General features: G+C 49.2%; 1 protein-coding gene and 1 long non-coding RNA gene across 9 annotated transcripts in view; one reads left to right on the top strand and one right to left on the bottom strand.

The window, feature by feature from the left end:
* Positions 1-215: 215 nt before the first annotated feature.
* Positions 216-6,839, bottom strand: LOC144615743 (uncharacterized). 4 transcript variants are annotated; one of them, XR_014136332.1, is made up of 3 exons: positions 6,727-6,839; positions 3,424-4,305; positions 216-2,901 (listed from the first exon to the last, which is right to left on the bottom strand). It is a non-coding gene; the product is annotated as an uncharacterized LOC144615743 (long non-coding RNA). The 4 variants fall into 4 exon arrangements; XR_013554305.2 differs by lacking the exon at positions 6,727-6,839 and adding an exon at positions 6,253-6,385 and having other exon boundaries at positions 4,193-4,305; XR_013554308.2 differs by lacking the exon at positions 6,727-6,839 and adding an exon at positions 6,253-6,385 and having other exon boundaries at positions 3,473-4,305.
* The window catches only part of SMARCA4 (SWI/SNF related BAF chromatin remodeling complex subunit ATPase 4), an 89,895-nt gene continuing 74,765 nt past the window's right edge, over positions 6,587-21,716 (top strand). For 2 of the 5 annotated variants that reach the window (XM_078443388.2, XM_078443387.2), the window contains exon 1: positions 6,588-6,856. The gene's annotated coding sequence lies outside the window, so the exon portion shown is untranslated. Of the gene's footprint in view, positions 6,857-21,716 lie in introns of all 5 variants that reach the window. The other 3 variants (XM_078443389.2, XM_078443391.2, XM_078443390.2) reach the window with 3 other exon arrangements.

The raw sequence follows: 21,716 nt of genomic DNA on the forward strand, positions 1-21,716 counted from the left end.
CCCAGCCTGGAGCCCAATGTGGGGCTTGAATTCATGACCCTGAGATCAAGATCTCAGCTGAGATCAAGAGTCAGATGCAAAACTGACTGAGCCACCCTGGTGCCCCGCCCCCTCTCTTTTTTTGAAATCTATTTTAAAAAATATTTTATTTTTATTGTAATATTTATTTTGGGGAGAGCATAACTGGGGGAGGGGGGAGAGAGGGGGTCAGAGGATTCAACGAGGGCTCTGTGCTGACAGGCTGACAGCATTGAGACCGATGTGGGGCTTGAACTCACGAACTGTGATATCATGACCTGAGCCGAAGGTGGACGCTCAACCGACTGAGCCACCCAGGCACCCCCAAAGATTTTATTTTTAAGTAATCTCTAGGCCCAACATGAGGCTCAAACCCACAACCTGAGATCAACTTTTGGTGTTGTAGGTTTCATGGGTTTGGGCAAACGTATAATGACATGTTATCCACCACTACAGTATCATACAAAGTAGTTCCACTGCCCTAAAAATCCTCTGTGCCCTCCTATTCATCCCTCCTTCCCCTGTAATCCCTCAGATCCAATGACCTTTTCACTGTTTCCAGTTTTTCCTTTTCCAGAATGTCACAGAGTTGGAATCATACAGTATGTAGGCTTTTCAAATTGACTTCTTTAATTTTAGAATATGCATTTGTGGTCCCTCCATGTCTTTTCATAGCCTGAGTACATTTCTTTTTAATGCTATTATCCCATTGTCTGGATGTCCCACAGTTTATTTATCTGGTAAAGGACATCTTGGTTGCTTCCAAGTTTGTTTGTTTGTTTTTTTAATTTTTAAATGTTTATTTGAGAGAGAGACAGAGAGAGAGAGAGAGAGAGAGAGAATGAATGAATGAGCGAGGGAGGGGCAGAGAGAGAGGGAGCCACAGAATCCCAAGCAGGCTCCAGGCTCCGAGCTGTCAGCACAGAGCCCGACGCGGGGCTCGAACCCACTAACCAGGAGATCGTGACCTGAGATGAAGTTGGACACTTAACTGACTGAGCCACCCAGGTGTCCCGGTTGCTTCTAAATTTTGATAGCTATGAATAAAGTCACTATAAACATTTATATGCAGGTTTTCGTGCGGACCTAAGTTCTCAGCTCCTTGGAGTAATTATCAAGGTATGCAAACGCTGGGTCATATGGAAGACTATGTTTAGTTTTATAAGAAACTGCCAAACCGTCTCCCCAAGTGTCTGCGCTCTTTTCCATTTATACGAACAGTGAAACAGAGTTCCTGTTGCTCCACATCCTCACCAGCAACTGGTGTTTTCCAAGTTGGACTTACACTATTCTAATAAGTGTACAGTCGTATGTCACTGTTGCTTTAATTTGCAATACCCTGAACATCTTTTCATATGCTTATTTACCACCTATAGATCTTTGGTGAGGTGTCTGTCCAGGCTTATCCATTTTTTAGTTGGGTTGTTCATTTTTTTTTTAATTGCTTTTTATTTGTTTTTGAGAGAGAGAGCGAGCGAGCATGTGTGCAATTGGGGGAGGGGCAGAGAGAGAGGGAGACACAGAATCCGAAGCAGGCTCCAGGCTCTGAGCTGTCAGCCCAGAGCCCAACGCGGGGCTCGAACTCATGGACCGTGAGATTGTGACCTGAGCTGAAGTCGGATGCTTAACCGACTGAGCCACCCAGGCGCCCTACAGAATTAGACATTTTAAAATGAACAATTCAGGGGCGCCTGGGTAGCTCAGTTGGCTAATCGTTGGACTCTTGATTTCAGCTCAGGTCATGATCTCATGGTTCATGAGTTTGAGCCCTGCATCAGGCTCTGCACTGGTGGTATGGAGCCTGCTGGGGATTCTCTCTCTCTCTGCCCTTCTTCCATTCGCTCTCTCTCTCTCTCTCTCTCAAAATAAACAAACAAAAAAAAAAAATAAAAGAAAAAGAAAATGAGCAACTCAGTGGTATTTAGTGCATTCACAATGTGTAAGCTCCGCGTCTATCTAGTTCCAAAATATTTTCATCATCCCCAAATAAAACCCTGAACCAATCAAGCAGGTATTCCCTCCCCCTTCTCCCAAGACCCTGGGCAATCTGCTTTCTGTCTGTATGGATTTGCCTATTCTGGGCATTTGCAACAGACTGTCGGATTTCTTTTATTTAGCATGGTTTCAAGGTTCACCCACCTCATAGCATGCATTAGAACTTCATTTCTTTTTGTGGATGAACATTCCATCAAATGTGTACACCACAGTCCATCCATTCATCTGTTAACAGACACTTGGACTGTTTCCAACTTTTAGCTTTGGTGAGTAGTGGCACAGCAATAAATATTTGTTTTCAAGTATTTGTTCAAGTACCTATTTTCTATTCCTTTGGGTTAGATACCTAGGATGTAGATGGTTTCTTAAGGTCACAAGACTGGAAGCTAAGGGTGTGAATACAGATAGGGGACCAAGTCCTGGGGTAGTTCGTTACCAAGAGGTGAGTGGGAAGAAGAGGAAGCTACAAGGGAGCCTGGGAAAGAGCAGCTATTGGCATGGGAAGAAACCCAGAAGTGTGTGAAGTGTGCAGTGCGTTGGAAGCCAAGTGAATACAATGTCTTTTTTTTTTTTTTTTAATTTTTAATGTTTATTTAGTTTTGAGAGAGAGAGAGAATCCAAAGCAGTGTCCAGGTTCTGAGCTGTTAGCACAGAGCCCAACGCGGGGCTCGAACTCGTGAACCACTAGATCATGGTCTGAGTTGTAGTCAGACGCTCAACCGACTGAGCCACCCACCCAGGCGCCCCATGAATAGAATGTTCTAAGGAGGTAACGTGTCAACTGTTGCCAGAGGGTCAGGGAAAGTGAAGATGAGAATTGACTCCTGCGTTTAGCAACAGGCAGGTGCCTGTGAGCTTGAAGAGTCATTCCAGTGGAATAGGAAAGGCCTGAAAAGAGCAAATTTAATAGAAGTTAGAGAAGACCTAAATAAACAGATACACCATGTTCATGGATCAGAGGATGTAATATTAAGGTAACAATTCTCCCCAAATTGGACTACAGATTCAATGCGATCCCACTCAAAATCCCAGCAGTTTTTGGTAGAAATTGACAGGCTGATTCTAAAATTTACACAGAAATGCAAGGACCTAGAGTAACCAAAACAATTTTTAAAAAGGGCAAATTTGGAGGAGTACCTGATTTCAAGACTTATTATAAAGCTACACTTATCAAGACAGTGTGGTCTTAGCATAATGTAGACCTATCGATCAATAACAAAACATGGGAATCCAGAATCAGACTCATGCTTCAACAGTGAATCGATTTTGACAAAAGTGCCACAGTAATTCAATGTGGGAGCAGACATTTCAGGACTGGGGCTGGGACAATTAGATATCCCTCCAGAAAACAATGAACTTCGATTTTACCTCACGCCACACATAAAAATGAACGTAACACGTATCGCAGACCCTGAGCGTTAAAGGCACCAGTTTTATTTACACTGGGATCCCAACGTACAGCCACGAAGCACTGGTCTACGAAACTGTTCCCGATAGACATCTTGCCCTTAAAGCAGGACTCTAGCTCCTTCCTTGCCGCCATTCTCATGTCCTCATGGTCTCCCCTGCAGAGAAAGCTGCTCACGCTTTCACCTCTCAGGTCTATTCCTTCAGCTTCTATCCATTCTACCTCCAATTTCCTCCACCTCTCTCTACGTCTACCAACCTCACCCTACCGTAGGCCACCATCCATTCTACCCCGGGCCGTGGCAATGGCCTAAAGGGACTCATCACCTCCCGTCCTTCTTCCCCTTCAGCCCAGACTCCACCCTGCAGCATGAGTAACTATGGGACTCTCTTGATTAAAGCCTTTCGAATACTTCCCCAACGTGGTCAGGGAAAAGCTAAACAGCCTCACCGCAGGCTACGAGGCCCCGCCCAGCGTAGCTGTCGCTGATCTGCCCTCCTCAGCCAAATGGGCCTTCTTCTGTTCCAACGCTCTCTTCCTCCTCGGGGGCCTGGTACATCTTGTTCCCTCCACCTAGTGCCCTCCTCCTCCCGGCCCTTGCTCATCTTTTGCGACTTGGCATAAGCGCGTCTTTCTCCGAGAGGTCTAGCTGACTTGAGTGCTCAACTCCAGGAGGGTCCCCTGTTATGATCTCTGCGCTGTGGGCCTTTCTTCCGTTGCACTTAACATTTTCCTATCATGTATTAGCTGATCAATATGGGAGACGGTCACCTGAACTCACAGATTGTCCACATCACGACCAGGACACTGTCTGCTCAGCGTACCACTGGAGGCCAGGGACCAGCTCAGTGTTTAGTATGTCAAGGATGTTTAAGAAACACCACCTGAGGGAACGAGACTGAAATTCAGACCCCACTTGCCCATTTCATGTGCATTATTCAACATCATGAGCTAAGGTTCAGAAAACTCCCAGGTGGCCTGCTTCCACAGATTCCTCATAAGGAATCTGTGGAGGGGAGTGTTGTTATTGTTTCCATCGTACAGGTGAAGAAAGGAAAGTGCAGAAGAGTCCAGTAAATGTTTCTGGCAACACCCAGCTACTACCAGTGGAGTCAGGTTTTGGGTCCAGGTCTTTTCGGACTCCTGCATTGAGATCTCACGGTCTACCCAATATTGCAAGTGTCGTGGGGAGCAGTATGGTGACCGGGATGGGTGGGGTATGGGCTGCCCCCGTTGCCAGGGCTGGACCAGCCTTGTCCTATTGGCCATGGCTGAAGATTACTGAACGGGGAGGATGAGAGGGGAGCCGGGTCCCCACTCTGAACTAGAGGGACCAGGTCCCTAGCTTCTGCTCCCAGCCTTCAGATACTAGTGCTTAACGTTCCTCAGCTCATTTCAGGTGTCTCCTTACTGTCATCCCACGTAGCCCCCGGGGTGAACATGAATTCAGAGTCTATTTTTCTAAATAAATTGGAAAACCGTACCAAAAAAAAAAAAAAAAAAAAAAAAGCAGCAATGAGCTAATGCAGCCATGATACACACTTAATTGGCAATCCATCTGCATTATTCTTTCAATTAAAAAATTTAGGGGCACCCGTGTGGCTTAGTCGATTCAGTGTCTGACTTCGACTCATGTCATGATCTCCTGATCTCCTGACTCATGAGCTTTGAGCCCTGTGTTGAGCTCTGTGCTGACAGCTCAGAGCCTGAAGCCTGCTTCAGATTCTGTGTCTCCCCCTCTCTCTGCCCCTCCCAAGCTCATGCTCTATCTCTATCAAAAATAAACATTAAAAAAAATTTTTTTAAATTAAAGTATCACATAGGGGGCGGCCGGAACACCACAATGATTTATCTGTATGTAGATGTAAATGCTAGGTATTCAATAGTGACTAAATTGGTAACATCTTTACCATTTATTTTATTTTAAATGTTTATCTTTGAGAGAGAGACAGACAGACAGGCAAAGCACAAGCGGGGTAGGGGCAGAGAGAGGGAGACACACAGAATGTGAAGCAAGCAGGCTCCAGGTTCTGAGCTGTCAGCACAGAGCCGGATGCGGGGCTCGAATCCACACACCGTGAGGTAATGACCTGAGCTGAAGTCAAGGGTCCCACGCTTAACTGACTGAGCCATCCAGGTGCCCAACATCTTTGCCATTTAAATTGAGGGTAAGAAGGCAGACAATAAAAAGGGCACTCAAACATGAAGGAAAGAAAAAGGAGGCAGTGATCAAAAGGAGGTGAGGCTTGAGGTGATTCTGTCGGCTGAGACCTGAAGATTAAGAGCAGGCTTGAGGGAGGCAGGAACAAGGACAGGCTGTGGGCCCTGACTTAGGGGAGCACTTGACCACTCGGAGAACTGAAACAACTGGAGACCCTTTCAAAACACAGAGAAGAGGCCTAGAGGCTCAGGTCCTTCACACTAAGAACAAGGCTCTTTCATGTTTTGACTCCAACATCTTCCCAGGGACGCCTTCTCTGGCTGCTCCATTTAAAATTTCCACGACTCTCCACGTTTCCGTCCCAACACAATGTATTTTACTTATTTCTCTTGCCTCTCGCTTGCCTTCCTAGTTCCACAACGGTTGAGATCGTCTGTGCGGTGCCACAGCACTTGCGTCCTAGGACTCAGTAGTAGGTCAAAAATTATTTGCCAAACCAACAGTGCTAGGTAAGTTCTAAAAAAAAAAAAAAAAAAAAAAGGCCACGATCGAAGGCCACCTGGCTTTGCTGAACAGACCCCGCCATCCCCCAACCAGAAATAAAAAAAAAGCAGCTCCCAGACCCGCCCTTGGCCCCAGTCTAGCCTGCCCGCCTCCCGACCTTACGCACGGCCTCGGGTCTTCATCTGCGGGTCTCAAAGCCCCTCGGCCAACCCTTCCCTGCAGACCCCGCCGCCATTCCATCCCATCCCATCCCATCCCCCAACCCCCCGCCGCAGCCGCGGGAACCAACGCAGCCACCGCCGCAGTGGCGCCCGCTCTGCGCATGCTCGGCAGCGTGGGGACGCAGCGTGAGGACGAAGACGCCGGTGCGCATGAGCAAGACCTTCCCGGATTGAGTCGGGGGGGAACATCTGGAGCGCCAGCTTTCTCTGGTCCCGCCTACCTCCGCTAGGCCCCGAGCGGACGCGCACGCGCGCTGGGAGCGGAAGGGCGGACGGGCGCGCGCACGAGGCCGGGCGGGCGGCGGAAGCGAGAGAAGCCGACCGTAGGGGGGAGGGGAGCTGGCGAGTGCGCGCGCAGCGGGGGCGCGGGCGGCGTGGGGGGGGCGGCCGAGGCGAGCGGGCGCGCGCGCGAGACTTACCCTCTCTCGGCGGCGGTGGCGGCGGCGGCTTCTTTGTTTCGTGAGGAGAGGCGAGACGCCCACTCTGCCCCCGGCCCCGCGCGGAGGGGCGGGGGCGGCGCCGGGAAGGCGACGGCGCCGGCGGCTCTCGGTAAGGAACGCGGGCCGCGGGGGGAGCGTGGCGCGGGGCTTGGGAGGACGGTTTGAATGGAGCCGGGGCGCCGAGGGGGGAGGGGGCCGCCGGCGCCCACAGCGGGGCTGGGGTACGGCGGCGCCCGAGGGTCAAGAAGCCTGGCCGGCACCGCGCGCGCGGAGAAGGCCACAGTGTAGCGAGGCCGCGGCGGCTACAGCATCCGCGGGCCGTGGGGTGGGGGCCCGGGCCGCGTGGAGGCCGCGCGCGCGCTCTCGCCGGGGTCGCCGGACAAAGCTCTCCGCCTCCTCGGCGGGCCGGTGTCCCGGCCCCCCAGTCGCCGTATCCGTCGCGGCAGCAACAATAGCATGGCGTTGGGGCTTCTCTGGCTACGTTGTAACGGGTCCGACCCAAATGTCTTTTGGGGGAGGTGGCGGCCGGGGCTCAGTAGGAAAAACCCCAAATGAGTCTAGTGTCGCCTGGAAACGAGCATTAGCATTAGCAGCCCCTTTGGGTTAGCCGACCTAAAATTTTATTTAAGAAAATCACGTAGTCTAGATTTTTCAAGGAAAAGTAAAGAACTCCCCCAACCTCTTGCAAGCGGCGACTTCAAAAATGTTTGCCCTAAAGTGGGGAGTCTAGAGCGAGTGAGGGAGGACGGGTAGAACTGTTTGCTCTTGAAAGCATTGTTTTTGTTTTGCATCCTTTCGCCTTCCTTCCAATTGATTTTCCAGATTAAGGCTTTTATTTAAAACGTGGGCCTTTCGGAGAGTGTTTTGTGCTGGTGTTGAAGACACGAGTCTTGGTTTTTTTTGCCCCCAGTGAATCCTTGGGGGAAAAGTAGGGAATACGTGCAAAAGTCACTTCCTAGGAATTTGAAACAAGTTTTCAATTTGAACTGACAGACCGGATTGGAGTTTGCTTATGGTCGATGTCGGTCACTTAGCTGTGTGATCTTAGATAAATAGCTTAATCTCTCTGAACCTTTTAGTTTCCTCATTTGTGAAATGGGGATAATGCCACAAATAGAGTTGGTGAAAACCTGTAAAATGGTTTCTGATAAGTGGGAAGTGCTGTTGTTAATTGTCAGGCCCAATCTCCTTCATTTTTTTTTTTTTTCCATGTTTGTTTATTTTAAGAGAGAAAAAGTGTGAGTGGGGAAGGGGAGAGAGAAGGAGAATCCCAAGCTGGCTCTGCAGAGCCTGAAGGTGGGGAGAGGGGGTTGGTCTCCACCTCAGCTGAGATGCTTAACAGACTGAGCCAACCCAGGCACCCCCTCCTCCTTCATTGTTGAGCAAATATTTGTTGAGTCCCTACTGGGTGTTAGATGGTTGGTGATTGGATGCCCTGAGGAGCCTCTCCAGTCTTGCAGGGGAACAGAAAGGTGGGAACAGCTCCCTGTGGCCTGTCATGGAATCCTCACTACCCTTCCTGTGCAAGGAACACAGCAGATGCACGGGGGAGCGATGGGGGCCAGAGATCAGCGAGATTGTGTGGAAGAGGGGGCCTTTACTCAGAATCAGGGCCAGTGCATTTGAGCCCTTGGACCGGTCGTTGCTGTGCAGTGCTACACTCGCACATCACCTTGATCCTTTCTTGTGTAGCAGTTACCCCAGTTTGTAATTACTCATTCATTCTTCTCTGAGGGCCATCAGAGCAGGGATCATGTCTGCTTGGTCTCCCAGAGTGTCCCCTGGGTCTGGCACATAGTAGGTCCTTAGGGAACATTTGTGGAATGAATGAGGAGAGCCCCGGGGAGGATGGAGTGGATTTATGTGTGAAATGCTTGACGCAGGACTGGGGGTGGGTTGTAAGCAGTAAGCGTTCGTTGCCCGTGTTGGTTTAACAGGCCATTGTCGCCAGGGAATGAGGGTGTGGGGTGGTGGTCAGGACTGCTAGTTCTGGAATCAGACTTCCTGGATTCACACCTAGCTTTCTAAATCCTAGTTTGACCTCGAGCAAGGCATTTACCAGCAGGTCCCCCCACTTGTGAAACAGGTATGACAGCAATGCTGCCTCAAACAGTTGTCAGGGTTGAGAACATGACATGGGGAGCCGCTTCACACGCTGCAGTCACTATAGGGAACACTCACTTCACTGGAGGTAATGTTGTTTGTTGTGTGTACGTGTTTATATATATGTAGACATATATATGTTGACTATCTAAAAAGTGAGCAACATAATTTAGAATCATTCTATATCCCAAGAAGCCCAGGTTTGATGAGCTGGTTATATATATCTTGTAGTTTCTTTAAAATTGGTGCATACATACTTATGGCGATCATAAATGCTCCTCTCTGTGCCACATACCTTTGTCACACCTTATGGACCCTCAGAACACTGAGAGGTAGCCCTAGACCAGCCCCTTGTCTTCTCTGTTATGGGATGAGGTGTGTTGGGTGAGAACAGCATTCTGCCGGTGAAGCAACTGACATTTAGGGATATTTCTTCACCAAGGGTTCTAGTCGGCCTTGTGGGTTTGACTCCTGGCTTTGCCACTTTCCCTCTTGGTGCCTCAGAGAAACGGAGGTGACAGTTCCCAGCACTTAGTGAATCCTCAGATGTGCCAGCCAATTTTGGCCTCAGTTATTAAGGCTGCCGTCACACAGAGGGACCCATTCACACCCACCATAGACAGAACACAACATGAATGGCGCCCCCTGGAGTTGTGCAAGAAGTTCCCCAGCCTCACATTCCCCATTCGAACAAGTGGGCTTTGACAGCCTGCCACAAGCCAGGCCCTGACGGAGGCTGGGGATTCAGCCAGGAACAGGCAGACAAGGGCCCTGTTCTCATTCAGTCATATCTATCTCCTTATTTGCAAAGGGAGACAGTAATGGTACCCAGCTACTAGGATTGTTGCAAGGACTAAACAACGACAACTGTATAGTGCTCAGAACAGTGCCTGGCACATAGTGCTAAATAGTTGGTAGCTATTGTCACGTGTTAGGGTTCCTACAACACCCTGGCAGGTTGAGATACAGAGTACATTTTTACCCTGTTGTGAGAGTTCTGTATGTTTTCAAAGTGATTCAAAGGAATCAGCTCTTCTGTTTTGTCTTCCATCATTGAAAAATTGTAAGCGTGTGATTTCACCATAATGCGTTGGAAAGAGAGGCGTGTGTTCGGTGGCCTTGGTTTTGGAAGATATCAAGTGTTTGTTTCCCATCTCACATATTTCCTCATGACTTGTAACATTGATTGGAACACTTAAGAGAGAATTGAAGTTAAAAAAAATCAAATCAAAGGGATGTGCAAAACCTCCAATAAAGGGGAGGTAACAGCTGCCAGAATATTGGGGGGAAATGTCTGAGGGGGAGCACATCAGAATCAGGCCTGAGGCTAAATGGAGTTGCCATTGCTGTCACCCTTACGGAGATCATCCCTAAGAAGTGTAAGGCTCATTGATATGATTGGTAGTATCTTAGTTGGAGTTTTTTGTTAACTGCATGCTGATGATACTAATTTTTCAGGACATGGATTTGATGGGTATGAGCAATTTGACCTCGAATCATCTTCATGTAAGGGAATTGGCCTCGAGGGTAGTGCCGGGTACCCAGCTGGGTTTGCTGAGCAGTTGGATTGCACAGGGCAGAAAGAACGGAAGGGATGCATCCACTTCCTTACATTTCCCTCAGAGAAGGGGCTTTCTTTGGAAAAGAGGTAAGTGTTAGCAGGGCATAAACCAGCCCAGGCCCCTTCGATGCCTTTGCGGCTAGACTGGTCTCCAGAGCTTTGCCTGGGGACTGTTACTTTGTTAAATGAAGCATGTCTTCATTTTCACCTGTGGATACTTGTTACTGTCAGGGTTTTGCTCAGTGTGTGAGATAAAGGAGGACGGACCCCATTTTTAGTAGCAATGGGCTTTAAAATGGCTCCTTGGGATGGTTTAAGTTCTCCTTTCGCTGGTAAGTCATGCCCCACTGGCTCAGGAAGCAGGTGGCTGCGTGGCAGTTGCTGCCTTACCTGTTACAGAGGGGACGGGATTTGACGTGTGCCACCTTGATTTGCACCAAAAGTCCCAGTAAAGGGGCACGGTGGGTGGTGTCATTGTCTTAAAGGTGACGATGCAGCACAGGGGTCTGCTTGTTGGGCCCTGAGAGCTACATCTGGCCCTGATGACTGCTGGGTGTGCTTTTGGTCACAACCTGGTCTGCTGTTGTGCTGAATGCCCGTGCCCACCTCCTGGGAACACGCTGTGGATATTCCTGCCTGTCAGAGTGCTTCCATTTGCCTGCACTTTGCACCCTTCCGGGCTGTCCTGCCTTTTGATACTTAGACTAAATTCGTTACTCAGGCTTTGGAGTCAGACAGACTTGAGGCAGGACTCTACTTCCTGTGTGATGTTGGACCAATGACTTAACCTCTCTGAGCAGAAAACCCTTGGTCCTCCCATAGCCTCCCCAGTTGGCACCTCCAGTCACCAGTATCGAACCAAAGGATGTGAGGTGAAATCCAGCCTGTCTGGGCTTTGCGAAACCTGGCTCAAGGCAGGGGCAGGCGGGGGGGGGGGATAGGGGGTAGGGGGTAGGGGGCGCCTTTTATATTTCAAAAGATATGTGCTGAGACCCTGTTGGTTACCTTGGTCACCACTGACTCCTTTCATTCTTTTACCCTTACATCTGTTCCATCACTGTGTCCAGAGAAATCTTCTAAAACCATCATCAGACCGTGTCACTGCCCTGCCCAGAACATTCCAGAGGGTTTCCCTTGAACCTAGAATAGACTCTTACCTCCTCACTGCTGCCCTTCAGGCCTGCGATCTGCTCTCCCCACTCATCTCTGACTTCGTCTCCTGCCGCATCCCTCCTCTGCTCTAATCCAGCACAGTCCCGTCCCGGGGCCTTTGTACTTGTTGGTGGTCCCTTGCCCACCCACTGGATGGTTGGCCTCCCTTTCCGCTTCAGGTGTCTGCTTAGATGTATCCCCTCACTGAGCCCGTCCCTGGCCACTATGATTGAAAGAGTGATTCCTGCCAGCTTGATGGTTAACCCTGCTTATTTTTTTCACAGTGGAAGTTCATACCACTTCCACCCCCCCGTAACATCGTGTCATACTTATTTGTGTGCTCGCCTCTGTCACTCTGTTGTCAGTTCCACCAGGAACCGTCAGTTCCAACGAGGCAGGGATTTTGTTGGCTGCTGGATGCCCAGTACCTGGTACTTTGTTCAGCACAGAGTTGGTTCTCAGTCGATATTTGAGGTACCTGGCAGGGTCTGTCACAGGTAGAACTCCACAGGTATGGCCACCATGCCTCCCTGGCCATTCTTGCATTTTGTGTGCCGCTGTTATTGGGGGGACTTCTCTCCTGCCCTCTCCACAAGTTGTGTGTTGTGCTCTGTGTTGACTATACAGCAGGTACCACAAGAGACCCAGCAGCAGGTCATGACATCCACCCAGTGTGACTTGATCAGCCTTAAAAAGAGAAAAAGGAGAGAGTCTATCCATGTTTCACAGGGAACGTGGTCAGGACAGATTTGTAAAATTGGTCGGATTTACTTGATGTGTGTTTGCTGGGTCATGTCGTGACCGACGATCGTGGTCAAAAGAGTTTGACAAATGCCCGTCTAGTGGATAGATCGGAAAGTGTTTGTGTTCTCTCAGTGGAGACACTGCATCTTCCTGCTGGATTAGAGCATGAACTCCACAAGGGCAGAGAACCGGCCAGGTTGTCATCATGTCTTCACATCTTCTGGTGTGTTTTATTTAAAAAAAAAATTTTTTTTTAATGTTTTTATTTATTTTTGAGACAGAGAGAGACAGAGCACGAGCAGGGGAGGGGCAGAGAGAGAGGGAGACACAGACTCCGAAGCAGGCTCCAGGCTCTGAGCTGTCAGCACAGAGCCCGACACGGGGCTCGAACTCACGGACCGTGAGATCATGACCCGAGCCAAAGTCAGACGCTGAACCGACTGAGCCACCCAGGTGCCCCTCTTCTGATGTGTTTTTAGATGAGGAGGTGCTCTTCAAAAAAGTTTTTTTTAATGTTTATTTATTTTTGAGAGAGAGTACACGTACGGGGGAGAGTCAGAGAGAGAGAATCCTAAGCAGGCTCCACGCTCAGCGCAGAGCCCCACTCAGGGCTCGGTCTCAAGACCCTGAGATCATGACCTGAGCCAAAATCAGGAGTCAGATGCTCAACCGACTGAGCCACACAGGTGCCCCTGAATGAACCGACTGAGCCACACAGGTGCCCCTGAATGAAAAATTTTTTAAAGGGCAGGAGGTGTGGATTCCAATGAATAAAATGATGCATAATTCCTAGTGTTAAAAATAGTACAGTAGACTCCCATATCCATGAGGCATACGTTCCAAGACACCCCGCCCCCAGTGGTTGCCTGAAACCATGGATAGTACTGAACCCTATCTGTACTGTGTCTTCTTATACATGTATACTTACGGTAAGGTTTAATTTACAGTCGAGGCACTGTAAGTGATTAGCAACGTGAAAATTAATGACAGGAAACCTCATTTAAAGTGAATGGGGGAGACAGAAGGGGGAGCTCTCAAACCCCAACGCTTGTCATTGGTTGCAGACCCAACAGGAACACACCTACCTTGCAAGTCAAAGCTTGCAGGTCACAGTACTTGACTACCCCAGCTGAGGAAGAAAGGTTTCTCTTCTGCCCCAGCAACAGCCCAGCCAATGAGAGACTGTCACAACTCAGCCAATGAAACACTACTACACTTCTACCTGCCCCTTTGCTTCTAGTTTATACCAGCCCTCCTGACGCCCCCCATTCCTTCCATAAAAGAGCGTTCTTCTTTGTTCCCTAGACTTGCTTATGGTTTTGCCATAGTTTGCTTGTCCGGATTGCAATTCCCTGCCACTCCCAAATAAACCCATTTTTGCTGGGAAGTTAACTGACAGTTTTATTTTTAAGGTAAACAACAACAACCGATAATAAAATGGAGCAATTGTGACAATGTACTGTGATAAAAGTGTGTCAATGTGTTCTTTCTCAAAACACCTTATCATACTGTACTTACTGTTCTTGTGACCATGCGAGGTGATAAAATGCCTGTGTGATGAGATGAAGTGAGGTGAGTAATGTAGGCGTTGTGATGCACCGTTAAGCTACAATTGATTTTCTGGCAAAACCCAGCCCGGCGGGGTCAGGGGGGCGGGGGGGTGCAGGGATCATCTGCTTGCAGACCACGATTGACCCTGGGTAACTGAAACTGGAAAGTGAAACCTGGATGGGGGGGTTTGAGGAGAGGAACTACTGTACTTAGTAACATACAGACTTGGTGTGTTTACGTTTTAGGTAGAACTGATAAGACATTGTAATTAATTACCATGACAGAGGTTTTTGTTTGTTTCTGAACTATATTCCTTTTTAAATGTAGGGCAAGGTTTTGCTACTTAATTATATTGCAAGGAAAATGCCCAACAGCCAGCTGTGGAACAGCCAATGTTGAGGAAGCACCGTCTCAGGAATAAGCTATCCATATGTTCCCTGAGACAGCGGATGCCTCGTCCCATACGTCCTTTCAGGTTCACAGACCAGTGCGCCCCACACCATCCGTTCGGGTGTGGACGCTTTGCTTAGTAGAGTATGGGGGGAAACCTCATTTTGTAGTTTTAATGTAACAAATAAAGCTGCTTTTGCTGAAAGGCATCCTGCCCAGCCTCCTTGATGAGTCTGAGAACCCTGCCATGGCTTGACCACAGTGTGTCTGCTGATGAGACACGTAAGGGAACAAATTTCTCTGTGCCCAAAAAGCAACGTAGCAGCTTTCCTGGGGCCAAACTTAAGGACAGTGCTGATTTCCAGGCAAGATGGGAGAAGAAAACCCACATACCATAATCCCAGCAAGCAGAGTTTAGAGGGTCCTTATCGCCTGTTAGCTGCCGTCTGTCTTGCTGCAGTGGGTGGCCACCACCATTCTTTTTACTAATTTTCTTTTTTCAATTTTAATTCCAGTATAGTTAACATACAGTGTTATATTAGTTTCAGGTGTATGACGTAGTGGTTGAAGTGGGGTGCCTGGGTGGCTCTGTCCGTTAAGCATCTGGCTCTTTGGCTCAGGTCATACTGTCACAGTTCGTGGGTTTGAGCCCTGCATCGGGCTCTGTGCTGGCAATGCAGAGCCTGCTTGAGAATCTCTCTCTGCCTCTCCCCAACTCCTGCATTCTCTGTCTCTCTCTCAAAATAAATAAAGTTAAAAAAAACAAGAATTACAAATTACTCAGTGTTGGGGCGCCTGGGTGGCTCAGTCGGTTAAGCGTCCGACTTCGGCTCAGGTCATGATCTCGCGGTCCGTGAGTTCGAGCCCCGCGTCGGGCTGTGTGCTGACAGCTCAGAGCCTGGAGCCTATTTCAGATTCTGTGTCTCCCTCTCTCTGACCCTCCCCCGTGCATGCTCTGTCTCTCTCTGTCTCAAAAATAAATAAACGTTAAAAAAAATTAAAAAAAAAATTACTCAGTGTTCATCAGGGCAAGTATATTAATCTCCTTCACCTGTCCCACCCATCCCCCCACCCCCCCTCCCCTCGGTAACCACCACTTTGTTCCCTATAGTTAACGAGTCTGTTTTTTGGTTTGTCTCTTTTTCTTCATTTGTTTCGTGTCTTAAATTTCACATACGAGTGCAATCCTATGGTATTTGTCTTTATCTGACTGACTTCACTTAGCATTATACTCTCTAGATCCATCCATGTTGTTGCAACCACGGGTCTTTTTTATAAGAGCAAAGCGAAGGGGGGTATGAAAGAAGAAGACCTACTTCTCAAGCAGTCTGGTTCCGCATTTGAACGTCAATAGATGTTTCTATTTTAAATGATGATTTTGATGAAGTTGAAAGTAGAAAAGAATGCAATCCTCAAATCCTTTCATCTCTTTTATTTCCACAAAGGCACCCCCCTGGCCATCTTCTTCTGGGTATTTATTTCCCAGGTCTTTTTCTGATCTAGGTAGGTTGGTTGGTTGGTTGGTTTTGGTGTTTTTTAAAAAGAACACATAGGATTGCAAAAGTAGTAGAAGGTTATTGTAAAAAAACAACAGCACACCGACACAAAAAACACCAGAGCTCTGTGATGTGGAAAGTGTCAGTTCCCCATCATACGCCTCCTGAGAGAGCTGCCGGCCGCTGCCAACCACAGTTTGGCACGTTTTCTTGGGACTGGTCTCTACGTGCAGATGAGCTCGCGTACGTTCTTCCTCTCAGCAGAGTGGGGCTTGGGCCAAGCACACCTTACGTTGGTGCCCCCTTCTTTCCTCTGCTTCATCGCGGACCTTCCTCCACATCCGTGTGCACGAAGCTACTTCATTCATGTTTGATAGCGTCTCGCTTCTGGGGCATGGATAGTGTGGGGGTTCTGATTGTTCAGCACTCGGGGTGCTCAGAGAAATCAAGGTGATAAGACCGCGTCACTTCTAGACCCGTTGGCCCTGGGAACCCATTTTTTTTTCATCCTGTAACCTGTCGAATGTCTTAGCTTTCAGGGTTTCGATTCTTGCCCCGGAGTAGTTTTATCTGCCATCACATTCCTTTGGGCTGCCTACCCAGATTCCCAGGTTCTGTTCCCTTCTCATGGAGCCCCCAGACGCACTTGACCCACAGGCCACACACACTTAGGCTCCCAGAAATACGTGCTAGTGGTGGTACTGTTTGTCCCCTTGTGCTGCTTAGGTGGGGCTGACTGGTCTGAGATGGATTTCAGTGTTTGTGTTTAATTACCTTCTTTTTTCCAGCCCAGACACCAAGTGACTCATCACAGGGAGACTTGCAGGAGTCTGGTCTGAATGATGGAAGCCACCTGAAACCCTAGGACCATAGGACAACCTCGGGGACCCAAGGAATTTGCTGAAAATGCCAAATCCTCAGTTTACTGTATAGGAAAGGTGGAGGTGTTTGGTGATGAGGGAAGAAGGGGTGGGGAGAGGGCTGGGCTGGTCCTTGCCCTCAGATCCACCTCCCTTCTGAAATTTCTGGCCAAGCTTTCAGGCCCTCCTGAGCGGGCACCACGCTGGATCGCAGTAGTGCCCTGTCCCATATCATACGCAGCTCTCTCGAGGGCCAGGCCCACCCCTGCCCTTTAAGAAGGGTTGGCTGGCCAAAAGGGGCTTGATGGTGGGTAACAACACCGCATTTGTGCGAGCGGGATCCGAGAGGGCAAGGGAGAATTTGCAGCAGCTCAGATCTTGCCTGTCGATTGCCAGGGCGGACCTCATCACTTGGGACAGCCGGGCTTTACACGGGGCCGCGCGGCCTTCAGGCAGCCAGTGTTCCTCCTCCGGTTCCGCAAAGCTGCCTTGTGCAACCTCTACTTCCTGGGTTTGTTCCTGAGCACTTCTGGACAGGAGCATCCTTTGAGGTTTGTCCTGCGGGGGAGGCTAAGTTTAGGAAGCACGTTCTCCAGAGCAGATACTTACTCCGTGGCTTGGTTTACTCATGTCTTTATGAGAAGAGGAGGCCGCTGCTTCTGGGTCAGTAGTGACAAGCAGTAAGCGACCGCTCGGTGAATGTGGAGGCCCTGGATTTCGCCTGCGGTGCGGCATCACTTTCTGCCCGTACGAGCCTTGCTTGCGTTCACTCGAGGGATGCCGGCTGTGACCCCTGAGGGGGGGATTGGCCTCCGCACCAGCCTACGGAGGAGGAAACGGGCTGGTGGAGGTTAAGTCGCCCACCTAGGATCATGTGGTTGGCAAGTGGTAAAGTCCACACGCAGCCCTGCCTCCCCGCTCTGGCTGGGTCATCTTCCCTGTGGCTTCTTTGTGACTGGTAACATCCTCAGCAGTTGTAAATCCCTAGGGAGCGGAGCAAGTCACAGTCTCTCTCGAGTTGAAAATATCCCTTTCCTTCCTCTATCTCTGTGACCTTGAGATTGTAAAGGAAAACCGATTTCCTCTGCTCACAGCACTCTAGCACCAAATGTACGGGTTTTCCACACCGAGCAAGTTTCTGCAGATACCAGCTGAGTGTCCTACACTTCAACTCTGACACTGATTACCCAAAGTTAGTGCAGACCTCAGAGGTTGGGGGCTCAGTCCCACAAGACTGCCCCCCCACTGCAGGCACCGGTCTCAAGGAGTGGGTCCCCAGGTTACCCGCACTTCTGTCCAACTTGGTTACAAATGGGGTTCCCATGACCCTCTTCTGAGGTTTAATTATTTGATATAATAGCTCACCAACCTTGAGCCATTTACCTATGTTTGCCAGTTTATTATAAAGGATATTGTAAAGGATAGGGATGAATAGCCGTATGAAGAAGTAAATAAACTGAGATCTAGAAGGATCCTGATCCCAGGAACTTCTGTCCCCATGGAGTAGGAATGCACCATCCTCCTAGCACATGGATGTGCTCACCAACCCATAAAGCTCTCCTAGCCTCTTAGAGTTTTTATGGATGCTTTATTATGTAGACGTGTATTAATTCACTTTCCAATTCCTCTCCCCTCTTTGGAGGATGGGGCTGAAGCTTCTAGTCATGGTTTGGTCTTTCTGGCAACCAGCCCCCATCCTGAAGCTATCCAGGAGCCACCCAGAGTCCCTTCATTAGAATAAAAGACCCTCCCATCCCTGAGGAAATTACAAGGGTTTTAGTCAAAAACTGAAGGCAGAGACCAAATACATGTTTCTCACGATCTCAGGGAGACAAAAATTTTCTTGAACAGGACGCCAAAACCATTAGCCATGTAAGGACAAACCTGATAAATAAGACGCCATTAAAATAAGAACTTCTCTGGGCACTGGGTGTTGTTATGTAAGCGATGAATCATGGGAATCTACCCCCCAAACCAAGAACACACTGTATACGCTGTATGTTAGCCAACTTGACAACAAATTATATTAAAATAAATAAAAAATGAAAAGGCAGAGGGGCGCCTGGGTGGCGCAGTCGGTTAAGCGTCCGACTTCAGCCGGGTCACGATCTCGCGGTCCGTGAGTTCGAGCCCCGCGTCAGGCTCTGGGCTGATGGCTCGGAGCCTGGAGCCTATTTCCGATTCTGTGTCTCCCTCTCTCTCTGCCCCTCCCCCGTTCATGCTCTGTCTCTCTCTGTCCCAAAAATAAATAAAAAAGGTTGAAAAAATGAAAAGGCAGAAAATAAACAAAATAAGAACTTCTCTGCGTCCCGAGACACCCTTAGGAGAATGCAAGCAAGGGTGAGACCCAGACTGGGAGAGGAACCACATATCCCCAAGTGAAGCATTAGTGAGAACAGGGCCTCTGCAGAAGTGAGTATCTCCGTGGCCAGTCAGCATACAGAAAGGGATTCGATGCCATTGGTTGCAAGGGAAATGCCAAAAAAAATTATAAGATACGATTATACACTCACTGGAACAGTTACAAGTTACAGGGACCGACAGTGCCGAGCGCCAGCGTTGACAGAGAGGAGCTGGAACGCATTACCCTCTGCTGCGGGGATGGCGGTGTGTGGGACTGTGGTCCTGATTTGGAAAGCTGGCGATACTTACCAGAGCCAAATTTATGCCTTCCTCTGACTAACGGTTCCACTCCTGGGTCCCCAAGGAAAATGAATGCGTGCGTCTGCCAGATGACGTTGGTAGCAGCTTTAGTCGCGACAGCCCAAACCTGGCCGCACAGGGTCTGCGAATAGGAGAGTGGGCAGATGAAGAAGAACGAAGGACCACCGTCCCAGCAACGTGGGTGCCCCTCGCAGAAGAGTCAGAGGATACCACCGTGGGTTTTTCTTTCTTTTTTTTTCCAGATGCAGTTCAGTAACGGGTGAAACCGAAGAGTGGTAGAGGCAGAGCAGTGTTTCCCTCTGGGGGGGGGTGGTCTTCATGGGAGGGGCCCAGATGCCTTCGAGAATGTTGGAAGTGTTCGATCTGATCTGGGATTCATCCAGCCGTACGCCTAGGTGTGCTGACGCTCCGTGCGAGTGAATCCGATGCTCCCTCTTGACACCCGGGACCAGAGAGCTGCTCCCGTTCCACTTTCCTGTCCTCTCCATCATGATGCTGGGGGCCTGCCGGTACGCGTCTGCGTGCAGACGCCAGCACCCTGATGGGGCGCATCAGGGTTTGGGGGGGCCCACCCCACTGTGCTGCTCAGGAAGGTTTTGCATTGTGTCTGTACTTTTTGGGTTCCTTTTACTGTCACTCCCCACGTGTGTCTGAGCTTTCAGTCCAGAAATGAGTTGGCTGCTGGTGACTCCGTGCACTTACCTGCCTCATCGCAGCCTGACGCTTCAGAGGTGACAGCTTCTGAAGCAAATGCCATTTGTATTATTTTTATCACTTTATTTATTTATTAAGGATCATTTATTTTGAGAGAGAGCGCGTGCATGCGTACACACATGTGGGAGACAGGCAGAGAAAAGGGAGAATCCCAAACAGGCTCCACGCCGTCAGGACAGAGCTGGACTCGGAAATTGATCTCACAAACCATGACTGCATGACCTGAGCCGAATAAAAGACTCAGACTCTTAACCGAATGAGCCACCCAGGTGCCCTATTTTATTTTTTTAATGTTTTATTTGTTTTTGAGAAAGAGAGAGTATGAGCAGGGGAGGGGCAGAGAGAGAGGGGGAGACACAGAATCTGAAGCAAGCTCCAGGCTCCAAGCTGTCAGCACAGAGCCGACGTGGAGCTCAGACTCACAAACCGTAACCGTGAGATCGTGACCTGAGCTGAAGTTGGACACTTAACCGGTTGACTGAACCACCCAGGCGCCCCGCAAATGACATTTTTAAAAGCCCGTTGTGGGGGCTCCTGGGTTTCTCAGTTGGTGAAGCGTCTGACTCTTGATTTCGGCTCAGGTTATAATCTTAACGGTTTGTGGGTTTGAGTCCCGCATTGGGCTCTGTGCTGACAGCGCGGAGCCTGCTTGGGATTGTCTCTCTGCCTCTCCCCCCACAAATAAATAGACAAACTTAAAAACTAAAAAAAAAAAAAAAAAAAAATTTTTTTTTAATCTGTATTTAATTTTGAGAGACAGAGTGCGAACGGGGGAGGAACAGAGAGAGAGGGAGACAGAATCCAAAGCAGGCTCCAGGCTCTGAGCTGTCAGCACAGCACGATGCGGGGCTTGAACTCACAAACGGCGAGTTCATGACTTGCGCTGAAGTCGGACGCTTAACCGACTGAGCCACCCAGGTGTCCCTAAAAAAAATTTTTTTTTAGGAATGAAAAAATACAGGGGCACCTGGGTGGCTTGGTCAGTTGAGTGTCCAACTTTGACTTAGGTCATGATCTCATGGTTCGTGGGATTGGTCCCACATCAGGCTCTGCACTCTTGGTCGGGAGCCTGCTTAGGATTCTCGCTCTCTCCTCCTTCTCTCTCTGACCCTCCCTCGCTTGTGCTTTCTCTCTCTCTCTCTCTCTCTCTCTCTCTCTCTCTCTCAAAGACGGAAACTTAAAAAAACAGATACATTTAAAAAAAAGTTTCTTCTGAAACCCTGTACTTCTCAAAGGTAGATGTTGCCATATTTTGGCACAAAATTATTATCTGATGTCCTCCAGCATCTTCAGCAAACTTCATGTGTCTGCTGATGAAGTTAGTGCTTCTGAGGGTAGAGGTAATTAATGTCTAGAGGTACGCTGCATTTTGATGGGAAGAAGGTCTGACACTAAGTATCAACTACTTTTAGAAGAACCATCATTCCAAAGACACTCCCCAGTGTTTGCTCTTTGGCACATCTGCCTTTAGGTGAGGAGATGACATCATCCCTAGATGGCGTTCCCTAGATTTTATTTTGCTGTTGGTTTCAGTTGGCTTGACTTAGAATAGAGACCTTCAGGGGCCCCTGGGTGGCTCGGTCGGTTAAGCGTCTGACTTCAGCTCAGGTCACGATCTCATGGTCCATGAGTTCGAGCCCCGCATCGGGCTCTGTGCTGACAGCTCAGAGCCTGGAGCCTGCTTCGGATTCTGTGTCTCCCTCTCTCTCTCTGCTCCTCCCCGGTTCATGCTCT

This window comes from Panthera onca, chromosome A2, assembly GCF_046562875.1.
Source record: "Panthera onca isolate mPanOnc1 chromosome A2, mPanOnc1 haplotype 2, whole genome shotgun sequence".
NCBI classification, from domain to species: Eukaryota; Metazoa; Chordata; class Mammalia; order Carnivora; family Felidae; genus Panthera; species Panthera onca.